The 13,468-nt window shown below is 40.6% G+C and overlaps 1 long non-coding RNA gene across 1 annotated transcript in view; it reads right to left on the reverse strand.

Annotated features, from left to right (window-relative positions):
* Positions 1-3,421: 3,421 nt before the first annotated feature.
* Positions 3,422-13,468, reverse strand: part of LOC133513501 (uncharacterized) — a 77,193-nt gene continuing 67,146 nt past the window's right edge. The window contains exons 6-7 of the long non-coding RNA XR_009798508.1: positions 3,919-4,103; positions 3,422-3,819 (exon numbers count right to left, since the gene is read on the reverse strand). This is a non-coding gene — a long non-coding RNA (uncharacterized LOC133513501). The remainder of the gene's footprint in view (positions 3,820-3,918; positions 4,104-13,468) is intronic.

Here is a 13,468-nt window from a genome sequence, read left to right on the forward strand (position 1 = left end):
GGGGAACAACCAGGCCAAGATCCTGTGGGACATCCAGTTCCAGAGTTACAAACTGGTGGGGGCTAACAAGTCTGACAAGGTGGTAGTGGATAAACATCATAAGATAGCAGTTGTGAAAGATGTAGCAGTCCTGTGAGATAGCAACATACAAAAAAAAAAGGAACATGAAATGAAGAAATACCAAAGACTAAGAAGAACAAGAAAATGTGTGTGTGTGTGTGTGTGTGTGTGTGTGTGTGTGTGTGTGTGTGTTTATGCAGTCATATTAACAGGGGTCCGGTTTTGCTGGCCCAAGTAATGCATATTTGCTTTTTGCAGATGAAGTTTATCTGCCTGTGATCTTGAACTCTCATTGGAGGGGTTCACAGCAGAGTGTAAAGCTGCTGCGATGAGAATCAGCACTTCCAAATCAGAGACCATGGTTCTCAGTCAGATAAGGGTTCATGCCCACTCCAGATCAGAGATGACATCCTGCGCCAAGTGGAGGAGTTTAAGTATCTTGGGGTCTTGTTCACGAGTGATATATAGAATGGGGGAGCAACAGGCAGGTTGGGGCAGTGTTTGCAATGATGCAGGCTTCGTATCAGTCTGTTGTGGTGAAGAAGGAGCTAAGCTAAACGATGAAGCTCTCTATCCACGTTCCTACCATCACCAATGATTAAGGGTAGGGTGGGTTGTGACAAAAAGAACAAGATCCTGGATACAAGTGGACAAAATGAGTTTCCTTCACAAGGTGTATCTGTTCTCCCTTATAGAGTGAGAACCTCAGGCACCTGCACTGAGGAGAGCCAGATGAGGTGGCTGGGCATCTGATTAGTCTACATCCTGGACAAATACCTCGTGAGGTGTGCCCGGCAAATCCTACTAGGAGGAGACAGCGGTGATCACCCAGGACACGCTGGAGAGACTATATCTCTCGGCTGGCCTGGGAACGCTTTGGTATCCCCTTGGAAGTGTAGGAGGAAGTGGGTGGAGAAAGTAAAGTCTGGACTTCCCTGCGACCCAAACTCTGATAAGCGGAAGAAAATGGATGAATGGATAGATGTGTGGATTTAGGGAATTCACCAAATGCCTCTAGCAATTTACTGTATGTTGTGCACAACTTGAGACCAACCAAGAAGGGCATTCTGTTCCTTTTTTTAATATTATCATTTTATTATTTATGGCTTAGAAGCGTTTTGCACAGAAATATTGACTACAATTTTGAATTTTCTACTGTGTTAGCTTGCTTTGGTGATACAGTGGAGGTTATGTCCTGATTACAAACAAAATCAGTTTACAAGGGAAGGGAAGTTATAAATCAAGATTACCTGTACTTATTCATTAATTTGCTTCTAATAACTTCATTCCAATCATAATATTCATGATAGTTTGGGAAATTTGAACTACAACCATCATTATAACAACTGTGTTAATGCCGCTGCTTTTCAATTGGCCTTTTCTTTCGTTAAATTCGATTATCTCAAATATTTCGACAACAAAGGAATAAAAATAATGAGGGCAATGCTCAGGATGAAGGTGTGCAATGGCCTTGCAGTGACATCTCTTTTTTTTATGCTTACAGATAGGCAAGATAAAGGCGCGGACCGCGAGGGGTTGTGGTGCCTCTGGTTGTGGAGCGGGAGAAGAAAAAATAAAATAAAATCACACCACACAGGTTATCTTTCTTGCCGTACAGGATAATCACGGAGTGCTGAAAGCTGGGGAGCAGAGCAGACGTATCTGCCTGGAGATCAAGGTCAAAACAACTCAAAGGGAAGGTGGAAATGCAGCTGGGAAAGGAAAAAAAACAACATGGTTGCCTGAAACATATTGATCTCGCGCCTTTTCCATCTACCTTCAAAGTCATTTCTCCAATAGAGTCTGCAAAAACTACGTTATTTTCCTGTCATAGACACCACAGTGGATGACTATTAAGACTATAGTGCAATCAAAGAGGGAGGAGAAGGGAATTTTTGAATTGCATACCATATTTGAAATAACCCTGTTTCTCATCAGTGCTGCTACAGTTCCCCCATTAGCAGCGGCAATCAGTCAAAGATCTAAGAGCAGCAATTAAGTGATCCAAAACATTTCAAAACACCAATACAAAAGCCTTTAAAGCCTTTTTTTTCCTTATTGTGGAATTGCAAGAATTAGGGATGTGTGTATAGATAAAAGCTGCATGTCCAGTCTGGACTCAGGCTAGTCGTTAAAAATGCATTTCTGCTTCATCTATGGAATCATTCAGCAGAAACTTTCCACAAACAGATCAAGAGCAAGTCCGCATGCTGACTCCTCAGAGGTATTGCAATGGGTTCAACTGCCAACCGAGTGGCCTTTACGACAAAGGAATAACTCCCTCCTCATCCTTTGATGCTTGCCCTTGGAAGCCAGCACATATTCCCAGCAAGGAAAGTGTAACTATCCAATTGAACCACTTGATGTTAAGCAAAATTGTTCATCCTAATTCTCTAAGAGTCCCAGATCAAAGTAAATGAGGTGAATTTTTAGCGGTCGTCTTATCGAGCATTTCATTGGATTTTTCTCCAACGGATGGCTTCACCATAGAGCAGATGGTGGTGGACAGTGACCGTGTTTACAAGGCGGATGGCACATATAGGATCAATAGATGAAAATTTAGCAATTGCCTCAACCCCCTTAACAGTCATTTATGTTCCCCCGGTGTGTATTTAAGTCGGCTCAGACTGACTTGATGTAGGATGTTGTTCACACATTGTCACTCCAAGGTATTTCACCTTGCCTGCTTTGTTCTCTGCACAAAACCTCCTTTTATTATCCAGGCGACAGCCAGAAGGTCCCGACCCCACTTCCCTATTGTGGTTTCTTCCATGTTTGATGTGCACGCCACTACCCTTCCCACACTTTTTTCTGGATTATTGTAATACTCCATGCACTTGCTTTGATGTAATAACTATGTGGATCTTGTCGCTGGTGTGGAATTTGATGGAGCACTGAATATGAGAGGGCCTGGTGTCAAATGGATTTGCATCTTTAGTTGTGGTGCTTTGTCAATGCTGATGGACAATTATTCACACTGATGCTTTTGCAGAAAAACAACGAAATTATATCAACTAATATGCACATAGCAAACACATGCCTGAACGATTTGCTATATGTCCACCTCCCCCAAACTTAATATAAATGCCACTCCCCAAATAGACGCGGGACAGTGACTCTGGAAAGTGCCGTAGATACTCGACTAGTGGCCTCCTACTAGTGACCTCTTATTAATTTTGTGCCTCTATTAACTCAAACAAACAAGGTTACAAAGTAATTTTATTGTCAATTCTTCTAATTGCGTAACATACAGAGGAATTATACTATGGTACTCAAGGGCCCACAGTGCTACAGAAGACACTACAAATAGTAATATAAAAGTTAAATAAACTATAGTATCTAAAGTAGAAAAAGTATGAGTATACAAATATCAAAGGTCAGCCAACATGTGCAACAGTCAAGGTCAGAAAACCAAGGCAAATGAGACATTTATAAATTAGATGACAAAACCACAATGGTGTTAAAGCAGCTGCCCCGACCCTGAGTCTTGGGTGAGTGTGTGTGTGATTGTTTATATACTTGTTTCTGGGATATCAGAGTTTAGAATTCAGTTGGGCAGAGGACAGAAGAGGCAAAGCGGGCAGAGAGTTCGGATTCCTGACACCCTAATGGATAAAACTGTCTTTGAGTTGGATAGTCCCTGCCAGCAGAATCCGCAGTCTCCTGCCTGATCGCAGCAGACTGACGAGACAATGACGGATGAGTAGCATCCCTTGAAATGTAGAGGGTTTTTCAAGTGAGGCTGGTACTGTAAGTGTCCTGCAAGGAGAGAAGAGAGGTTCCAATGATTTTCTCAGCTGCCCTATCTATGCCACAGAGAGTCTCGCAACAGGATGCGGTGCAGGCTCCTCAACATACACTGATCCAGTTGGTCAAGATGCTCTCTGTGGTCCTTTGCGGACCAGCAGATGGTGGGGGTCGGGGCTCTGGATCTTCTCAGTTTGCGCAGAAATTGGAAACGCTGGTGAGCTTTCTTGGCTAGTGATGAGGTGTTGCTGGTGCAGGAGAGGTCCCCAGTGATGTGCATTCCCAGGAACTTGGTGCTGTGCATCCACACCACCACAACACAATTGATATTCAGGGTAACATGCTGAGAGTGAGATGTCTTGAAGTCTGCAACAATTAATTTGTTTTTTTTCCCACACACCCAAAATGGCCTTTTTTTCCTTTCAGTAAATAAGAGGTGTAATAACCTAGACAGTAGCCAAATTCCCACATGGCAGTGCAATTGTGTTTGGGACCCAACACATTGACTTGGTTAGCATTTACATCGCAGACATGACAGGTACTAGATTAGCTAGGTAGATATCTACATGAGCTCATAAAAACAAGAACCAAATTATCTTCACTCTCTTGATCGTAACACTTCATTTTTCAAACTGTACTTTTTGATTTCTTGTCTTTTCTTCCCACATGGCAGTGCAATTGTGTTTGGGACCCAACACATTGACTTGGTTAGCATTTACATCGCACACATGACAGGTACTAGATTAGCTAAGTAGATATCTACATGAGCTCATAAAAACAAGAAACAAATTATCTTCACTCCATGATTGTAACACTACATATTTCAAAGTGTACTTTTTGATTACTTGTTATTCGCCAACAAATATTGTAGTATTTAATAGACAAATAAAATAATGACACGTCACAAACAAAATCAGATCAGTCCTTATGTACAATGAGAAAATATATAATATAAAAATTTTCAAATTAACAGATCTGATAATCCTTCACATTTAATATTTCAGCTTTGATTCCATTAAAATGATTCATTTGGTGTATCTTGGAAGTTTTTTCATGTAAAACGTTTAAATACTGGAACAAACAACAGTGTTAGTCAAAAAGTTAACTCTTGCTAATTTAACTTAGTTTTGTATAAAAGAACAACAGGAATGTTCAGTGTTTGTACACATTCAAAGACAAGCTACACACGTGCAGGATTTTATTGTTATTTAACAATCTGGTATTGTGTCACTCTGATTTTACTGAGATAATATATATTTAACCAGCAGCTTCTCCATCCCCAAAACACATATGACTGCATATACCTTGACTCAAGCATAATTTATGTTTTGCTTACAACAGTGGAAAGCTAGATATTTTCTAAAATTTGCCGGATTACTTTCGATTGTCTGCTTCACACATGCTCTTCAAGCAAATGTGGAGTAACACACAAATAAAGGTCTCCTCTCAAATAGACACCTTCTTAAGATAATGAATTTAAATACACCTGCCCCGAATTTAAGAAATAGAGTATTATTTTGAGTTGGGACAAACTTTTTCTTTTGCATGCGTCCAAACAGATTGCTCCAATGCTGACAGCCTCTAGGGGACATATTTGTGAGTTTGGTTTGATATCCTGTGTCCATTTATTTTATTCTTTGGCATTTTAGCTCTACTGCAACATCACTCATGCAATTCCAGAGGGAAGAGCAATTTGTAATTATTCACTGTCATCCTTAATGTATTGCAACATAATTTTAGTTGAGCATAAATCAATTACAAAGCACTGGGATTTTAATGACCTTGAATATATTGAGTGAGAAACAGCTAATAAATGAACAAACCAAATAAGCGTTTACGGCATTTGCCATCAATCTGTCAAAGTCAAATTCAGGAGTATAGGAAGTGGCACTGTATAGGACTTATTATCTTCTGCCAGCTAATTTATCGACCGAGGACTTAATTGATTTGCTGACACTACCTTCAAAGTCACCTCACCTGATATGTTGCAATGAATCAGAGACACTGCTCTGGATGAACATAGCTTCTCATTAGCAACAGTAAAATGATCAAAAAGGCAAAACAGTGTTTAGGCTATGTTATAGTTAATGGTAATGCTCAAGGGAAGACAATGCCATGCGAGTATTTTATGCTCTTGTAAGTCGTAATGAAAATTACCCATGTTCTCAATACCTCCTAGATATTGTTAATAGTGCAGCAACAAGTCCAAATTAGTCATGGCCAAAGCCAGAAAAAGGTCAGCTGACAACAGCATCAATAAATAGGTCACAGCAGGAGAAACAGGGAGCAGACAAGGCAGACAGGCAGAGCTATTCCGAGATCCCAAGTCCTAAAAGAGCAACCCAAGTCCTCCCCGGGTGACTGAGTTCATACTGATGAAAGTCACCTGTGCAGGGATCTGTCAAGGCAGTTTCATTGAGATTTAGATGCATCAATCTCTAAGCCTCAAGAATGTGGCTGTGTTGGTTTAAGAACTTGATTGAAACACAACCAGGCGCTCTTTGACCATTTATTGGAAGAAAGACATCCTTTTTGGGGTGGGGGAGTGGGGGGACTTGTGTCAGCAAGCATTTTAGTCAATCTTACTGATTTTGTGGTTTGGCCAGGGGAACGTTTTCCAAAATTCAATTTGAAAATGGACTTATTTCTTTTGAGATAATTGCAGTAATATTTTCTTTTGTAAGAATGAGCAGATATGGTAATACCGCAATTACCATATCTGCTGCACAGTTCTAAGGTTCTGGGTTTGAATCTCTACTCCAGTCTTCCTTTGTAGAGTTTGCATGTTCTCCGTGTGCTTGTGAGGGTTTTCAGATAATCTGGGTTCCTCCCAGGTTCCAAAAACATGTTTTTTAGGTTCATGGTTAAGTGTGAAGGGTTGTTTGTCGATATGTAAATAAATTTAGCAAGAACACATTAAGGATGAGCAGTACAGAAAATGGATGGATGGATGGATGGATGGATGGATGATAACCTTTAATAGCGTGAATGTGAGTGTGAATGGTTGTTTATTTATTCCAGTGGTTTATCCCCAACCACTTGGGCATGTGTAATCAGGTCACACACCAGGATATGGGGCACCTTCCACTCCACCACGTTAGGGACATTGTGCCATCCCCCCATGTTTCAAGGATTTTGCTTCACATCAAGAAAACGAACAGTATTGAGCCTAATCTGTCGGCAATTAGATCCGTCGCCTCCCCAACCCTTCCACTCCGTTCCCCCTGTTGACAGGTGGTTGTATGTACTTTTCTGCTAGGAAATGTGCTTTGGAAATATCCAGCATTGACCAGGTGGTACAGCGTTCCTATTTTAAACTAAATGTTGCGGGTCCCCCAAATCCCCCATTTTGAAACGTCCTGGAGCAACAAACTGAACCATCAGCTATTCCCAAAGCTGGGTTTTCACTTTCCTATTGTGACTATATATTCTTTTCAGTATTGAGTCACTAGGTGAATGAGTTTAGTATTAAAGTTTTAAGAGTACTTTTAAGGTAGAAATGTGCTACATGGGATCCTCAATTTGCAGAGTTTCATTCATCCAAATGTGAATTGCTACAGTTATTGACCCTACAATCAAAAATATTACAGAACTGTCATCCTGTCTCGATGTATTAAGATTTTTTTAAAGGACAAGAATACATTTCAATAAAAATTACGACAAGGGGGAAAATAATCATCACCTAGAAGCTTGTTTTGGTTTATCTTTAAAAGATTACATTGCAAGAGTTTCATCCCGTCTATATCCATTTGTAGTTTTCTTTGGGAGAGTAATTGCTTGCCACCACTGGCTGTCACGTCGTGTCAGTGTCTCGTTAGCTTTGCCATCAGTTCAGTCGTTGCCAGTGTGAAAGGTCAGAGTGGCAGAGTTCGCACTGTCGCATTTCGATCAGACAAGGGGGACTCAACAGGCTTTATCTGACCCGATGTGGCAAGTCCGTTGGTCAGACCCTACGATTATTTATTTATTTATTTATTTTTTCAGAGGATTGTCGAAAGAAAGCTATCCAACAGGGGTGTGAACAGAAGCTTTCTGGAAGCATTCCCACAAATTCAAAGTGATGCAATTGTGGTAGAGCATAAAAAATAATTACAAAAAGATCAATTGACCAAGGTTTAGATGCAAAATAAGTATTTCAAAAAGTACAAGGTCCAGTGAAGACCCTAAAATGGAAACAGCGATTTCTAAAAGAAAAACAAACGACGCTAAGTGCTTTTCTTGTTATGGTTTCAAGTCCAGTTTCAGCTAAAAATATTTGGAATTACTGTAACACAGAGTGCAACAAAGCATCTCCTAAATGTGGAAACAAAGTGTCTGCTGGCTTCCCAAACAGTTTGAGTTTTTTTCACAGATAGATTCATGAAACTCATCATCGGTCAGGTCGGATTATATTCATACAAGCATCAAGCAGTGGACAAAATGTTTGGTGAATTCAAATGTTCCTGTTCAAATAGGCAGTGCATGGAGGATGGGAGTGGAGGGCCATCCTTTGAAACACCTTGGTGACCTGATGCCTGTGATACATGCCCAAACTATAATGGGAAAGAGACCCAAAAAAATACAATAAAAAAAAAGACGGACCAAATCTATTTCACTGCGCTGCTTCTCCATTCATTTTTTTTCACGACACCAGGGTGCTTATCAACTAACTATTAGCCGCATCAAATCAATGTGTTCATTCCTCTCTTTCCTCCAATGCGCTCTTCCCTTTTCTCCTCTTCTGCCAGACAGGCCAGATATTAGAAACCTGTATTATCAGTTCTTCCCAGGATGCTGGTGGAAAAGTTGATTTGTAACGCCTGATTGAATCTACTTATCCTTCATGGCGGCCAGCTGCCCCGGCAGACAGGAACCCAATGGCCTATCTACACAGAGGTGCCAACGAATAAAAATATCTACAGAAGGAAGGAGGAGGCTGTGGGCTGAGGGGGGGTCATGGTGGGGCAGAGTATTAGCCCACATGTCACACTGCCTTGGACAGCAAAGAGAGAGCAAGCCAAAGAGGTGGGGGTCATAAATGGACTCCTTTCCATCCCGATGCCTGGCTCATCACCTTTATCTGTTAGCATTATGCACGCATTTATTCATCAAAACAAAAAACATGTCATTCCATAATTCTAAATCAGATCACCCTCATATCCACGAGCTATATTTCTTTGCGGAATTAGTTAAATGATTGAAAGGAGACGAGTGGAGCAAAAGGTGACGGAGGACATTTATTAGAATGAGAGTAACTGGCCGCCAATGAAGGCAAGTTCATGATAAAGGAAAATAATTGTTTATCTACTGGGCAGGCTGCCGCTGCAGAGGCTGTGGCTGTCGATAGCACAAAAAGGCCCATTGCTACTTTATCTTTGTAAAAATAGCAGGGCAAAACCTGCATGGGGAAGGGATGATGGTGGTGTAAGTGACTGATGAGAAGAGCATAGAACTCTGGCTGCTGCTAGAGAAAAGGAGGAAGAGTACACACCATGGCAGCAGCGGGGGGAAATTGCATTAGATTGCTACCTCCATCGGGGGGTAGTGGCACAATATGCGTGTGCGCGCGACGATTTGTGAACGCAATTACTCCAGACCTCTAAGTCTGACTGCTGAATTGAATCAACACTATGGTAGCAACTCAATAGGCTAAATTTGCCCTTCATTCAGAGGACAAAATGGGCAATTTGAGTAATGATAATGGCAGGTGTTCTCACATAAAATCTCTGGGTAAAATACATGAGGATGAATACAGAACATTCCAGGACACATAACATTCCATGAAAATTAGAGAGAAGGGAGAGTAGGAGAGGCTAGCGTGGTAGACCAGGAAGTAGCAATGATTAGTAACGGAGACGCTAGAAATGCACTACAAGATGAAAAATGGAAAGGCAGTTGGTCCTGATGACATAACTGTGGAAGTATAGAAGCATCTAAGAAAGCTTGCTGTTGAGTTTTTGACTATGCTGTTCAACAGAACTCGAGTAGGAGAAAAGATGCCTGAGGATTGGAGAAAAAGTGTGCCAGTTCCCATTTTTAAGAACAAGGGTGATGTGAAGACATTTGAGAATAAAGTGACTTTGTGAGCTGCAATGAAAGCAATGCAATTATTGAGTGATTATGCCGAAACACCTTACCAGTTCTGTGTGAATTTAGAATTGTTTTGTCAAAGTTCAAAGTATCATTTGGATGTGAAACTTCAAAAACATTCACTAACTAAATTGTTCTTGTGACGTTATCTTTTATTTTGGGGAAAAAAGTCAAAAGAAAAAAGCAAATGCTTGTCCTTCGCCACTGTGATCTTGTGAAAAATGCTGACTTCATAAACTATCTACCATCTAAAAGCTGTGTGACTTTGGAAGTATGACTTTTGAGGTTTCACTGCATTGTGTTTTACCAAACTGACACCGCTACAGATTGAGTCGGAAGTAGTAGATATCAACATGGATGTCAGAAGACCAGAAGTGGGTGAATGGTCTAGGGCCAGGCTTTAATGACTAATCTCACATAGATGCCCCCCAGGGAAAACAACCTTGGGCACACCTGCATTTAAAGTTCCAAATTTGAACCACAACAACCGACAAGGTCTTTGGTTTTTGTTTTCTTTGTTGGTTCAAACTTCCAACCAAAATAACATTGGACTTATGGGCCTTGGAAACTTTTAATGGAGTTCATTCTGCAATGAAAGTGAATGGGTGAGCCAAGTGAACTTTGACTTTTTTTTTTTTTAAAATTGTTCAGCACCAATGTGTTTATTGTCCGAGATGACCAGAATCCCTTCGCTGGCCTGTAAAGGGGTCACTAATTTCAAGACAGTAAATGAGGCAATTAAAACATCCTGGGATGGTCACTTTCTATTTTAGTAAACTTTATATGCGTGACACAATTACATCTCCACCTAAACATGTCAAGTTTTCAGTCTGTCACCTGACACAAATGGTGAGTCCACCTTTGACTTCCAAATGGTGATTGTAAGATCACACAGTCATAGAATTAGTGTGGTAGCGTGATGAAGTGAATCTTCACTCACCGTTGAAAAGCCTAAAAAGGAATAACTATTAAAAAATAATTTTAAGTATGTTCTGTTACTGAAAATGAACAACAGCCTTCTGGTATTAGGAACGATTTAATTATAAAAAAAAGGCATGGAGAAAATACTTGTGATTGAAATTACAAATGTTCTCAAATTAGCGATAATCATATTTATGAATTCCTACATTAAATTATCCTTTTTTTGTTCGAAATATCTAAATATGACATATACTGAAAATGAGTGTGCAAGTGTGTATTAGTAAATATTGATGTTGTTAAATACTAGATATTACAAACATCAAAAAAGTGCAAATTAACTACTGTAATTTCCGTCTTATAAGCCGCAACCTTTTTCACAAGTTTTCAACCATGCAGTTTATGCGGTGATGCAGCTAATTTGTTCATTTCTTCTAACAGCCACAAGGGGGCAATCTAGCGGGAAAGGTAAGAGTGAGACCGGTGGAATATATGTGCAGAGGAAGTGACTTTTACCGGTCCGGCCTTGTTAGAGCTGCGCTAGCGTGTTACTGCCATGTCTCAATGATTTTTACCAGTATGTTTTTTGTTTTAACTGGCCCTGTTAGCGCAGCGGCGCTAGCGTTAGTATTAGCGTGCCGGCCCTAGCGTTAAACTCTGTGTACCGTTTTTCCTTTTTAAATATCTCATGTTTCAATGTGTGTTTCAATGTGGGCATTTGCGGCTTTTATACAGCTGCGGCGTATGTATGTACCAAATGGTATTTCCTTTACAAATGTACTGAGTGAGCCTGATAACAAGGTGCACTATGTAGGCCGGGAATTACAGTAAATTGCCCCTACACAAAAAAAGTTTTCAATTTTACCCCTTTTTTTCCCCCCTGACAAACACAATGAGTATACTTCTATTAAAATCTACATCTCTGCAAACATTTCTAAAGGGGAATGCATGATGTGTACAGTATGTACTTAACGTTTCATCCTTGATCACCATATTCGGGCACAGGATGAAAATAGAAGGGACACTGAAGAAAAAAATAGACATGTAAAATCTACCTTCTGATGCACGAATACAAACAAGACTCATGTTTACATTTTTTTAAAGTGAAGCGTTCTTTTTAGGAAGCAGAATTTCTTTCTGAAGGTGAGTGATTCATGGTGCCTGTCCTGTGACAGGGAAAGCAGATGGATGGCTATTAGGCGTGCCATTTCACTCTCTGCAAGACAGCGCTACAATTCAGGAAAGTATGGGAGAGAAGGGGCGGGGGGAAAGGTGCCTCAATCTTGTGAAAGGACTGCCTGTTTAGTTGTGCTCTGAGTGGACACCAAAGGTAGAAGCAGCAGTGAATATTGGAAAAGCTAATAGTAGGGCTGGTGTAATGACTGCAATGGTCGGAGGCGGACAGAAGCATCAAGCTCTCGTAAAGTACTGCAGACAAACATTACAGCGGGCTTCTGAGATGGAAGTCCTGGGAAGGAGGCACATGCCTGATTCCACAGGGGAAATAAAGGGCCTAAAATAGTCACAGGGGCAGGAAATGGATTTTATTGGAGAACTAATCAAGGAAGCCGTTTTACTAGGGCACAATTTAGATTTTGATTAGATTCCTAGTGACATCGAGCTTATCAATGCGGCTCATTCTGGGAGGTGTAATTTGATCTTTGGTGTCAACATTGTTGTCTTGATGTATGTCCTGCTGGATGGACAATGACTGCTTTACATTTGTTGCCAAGAGGGTGGTGGGGTTGTCGTACTTTGGGGCTATTGTTTTGATTAAACGTCATCATCTGACTTGAGTTCTTTTTAGGACCATTCCAAGTTACAGTTGGGAAATTGTTCCCCCTGTGCTCTTATAATAGAGCTCGTGCACCTACGTCATATAGTCACGTGACTTTTGTTTACGTTGCCATATTGCCGGTCCAGCAGAGCATTGTTCAATGCTAAGTCGGTTGGAGACGACACGAAAATATGTCTCATAGCACGACACCCAGAGTCTTGTCCGATGCCGTTAGACATTTAGAAGGTGAAAATAAACGAAGGGACATGGAAAAATTGGATAAACTCAGCATAGAGGACCCGTATTTAATGCCGAAGTCGATGTTTTCGCCGATAAGAAAGTGGACTGTTAACTCGCTTCCGCTTGTATTGGACAACTGGATATACACACGTATGTGGTGAGTAAGTCGTCAAGATTTACACGGAAGAGTTTGAAAGCGTAGAAAAGTCTGGACACATACAAATACTTAGTTGCTGGATCTGTTCTCAATCAGGAATAAATACCACATAGTGATGGGTTGATGGCTCATGAATGCGGAAGTCTGTTCGATGACACGTTAACCTTTGCCGGAATCCAATCTTTTCAGCTCGTATTCAATACAAATACCAATATTTAAATAAATGACCAATGGTTTCACACAAACTTGAATTCAGTAACTATGATTGAGAAAAAAAAAAGACGACGGGTTTTCGGCTCATGAACGCAGGAGTGGGTTCGCCAACACGTTAACCTTTGTCGGAATCCATCGATCTTTTCAGCTAGTATTCAATACAAATACCAATATTTAAATAAATGACCCCTTGTTTTACACAAACTCTCATTAACTATGAATGGATGAAAAAAAGGATGGAGTCATCTCCACAGAACGTACACGGAAGCGATTGTGGCCACATTTAA

This window comes from Syngnathoides biaculeatus, chromosome 15, assembly GCF_019802595.1.
Source record: "Syngnathoides biaculeatus isolate LvHL_M chromosome 15, ASM1980259v1, whole genome shotgun sequence".
NCBI classification, from domain to species: Eukaryota; Metazoa; Chordata; class Actinopteri; order Syngnathiformes; family Syngnathidae; genus Syngnathoides; species Syngnathoides biaculeatus.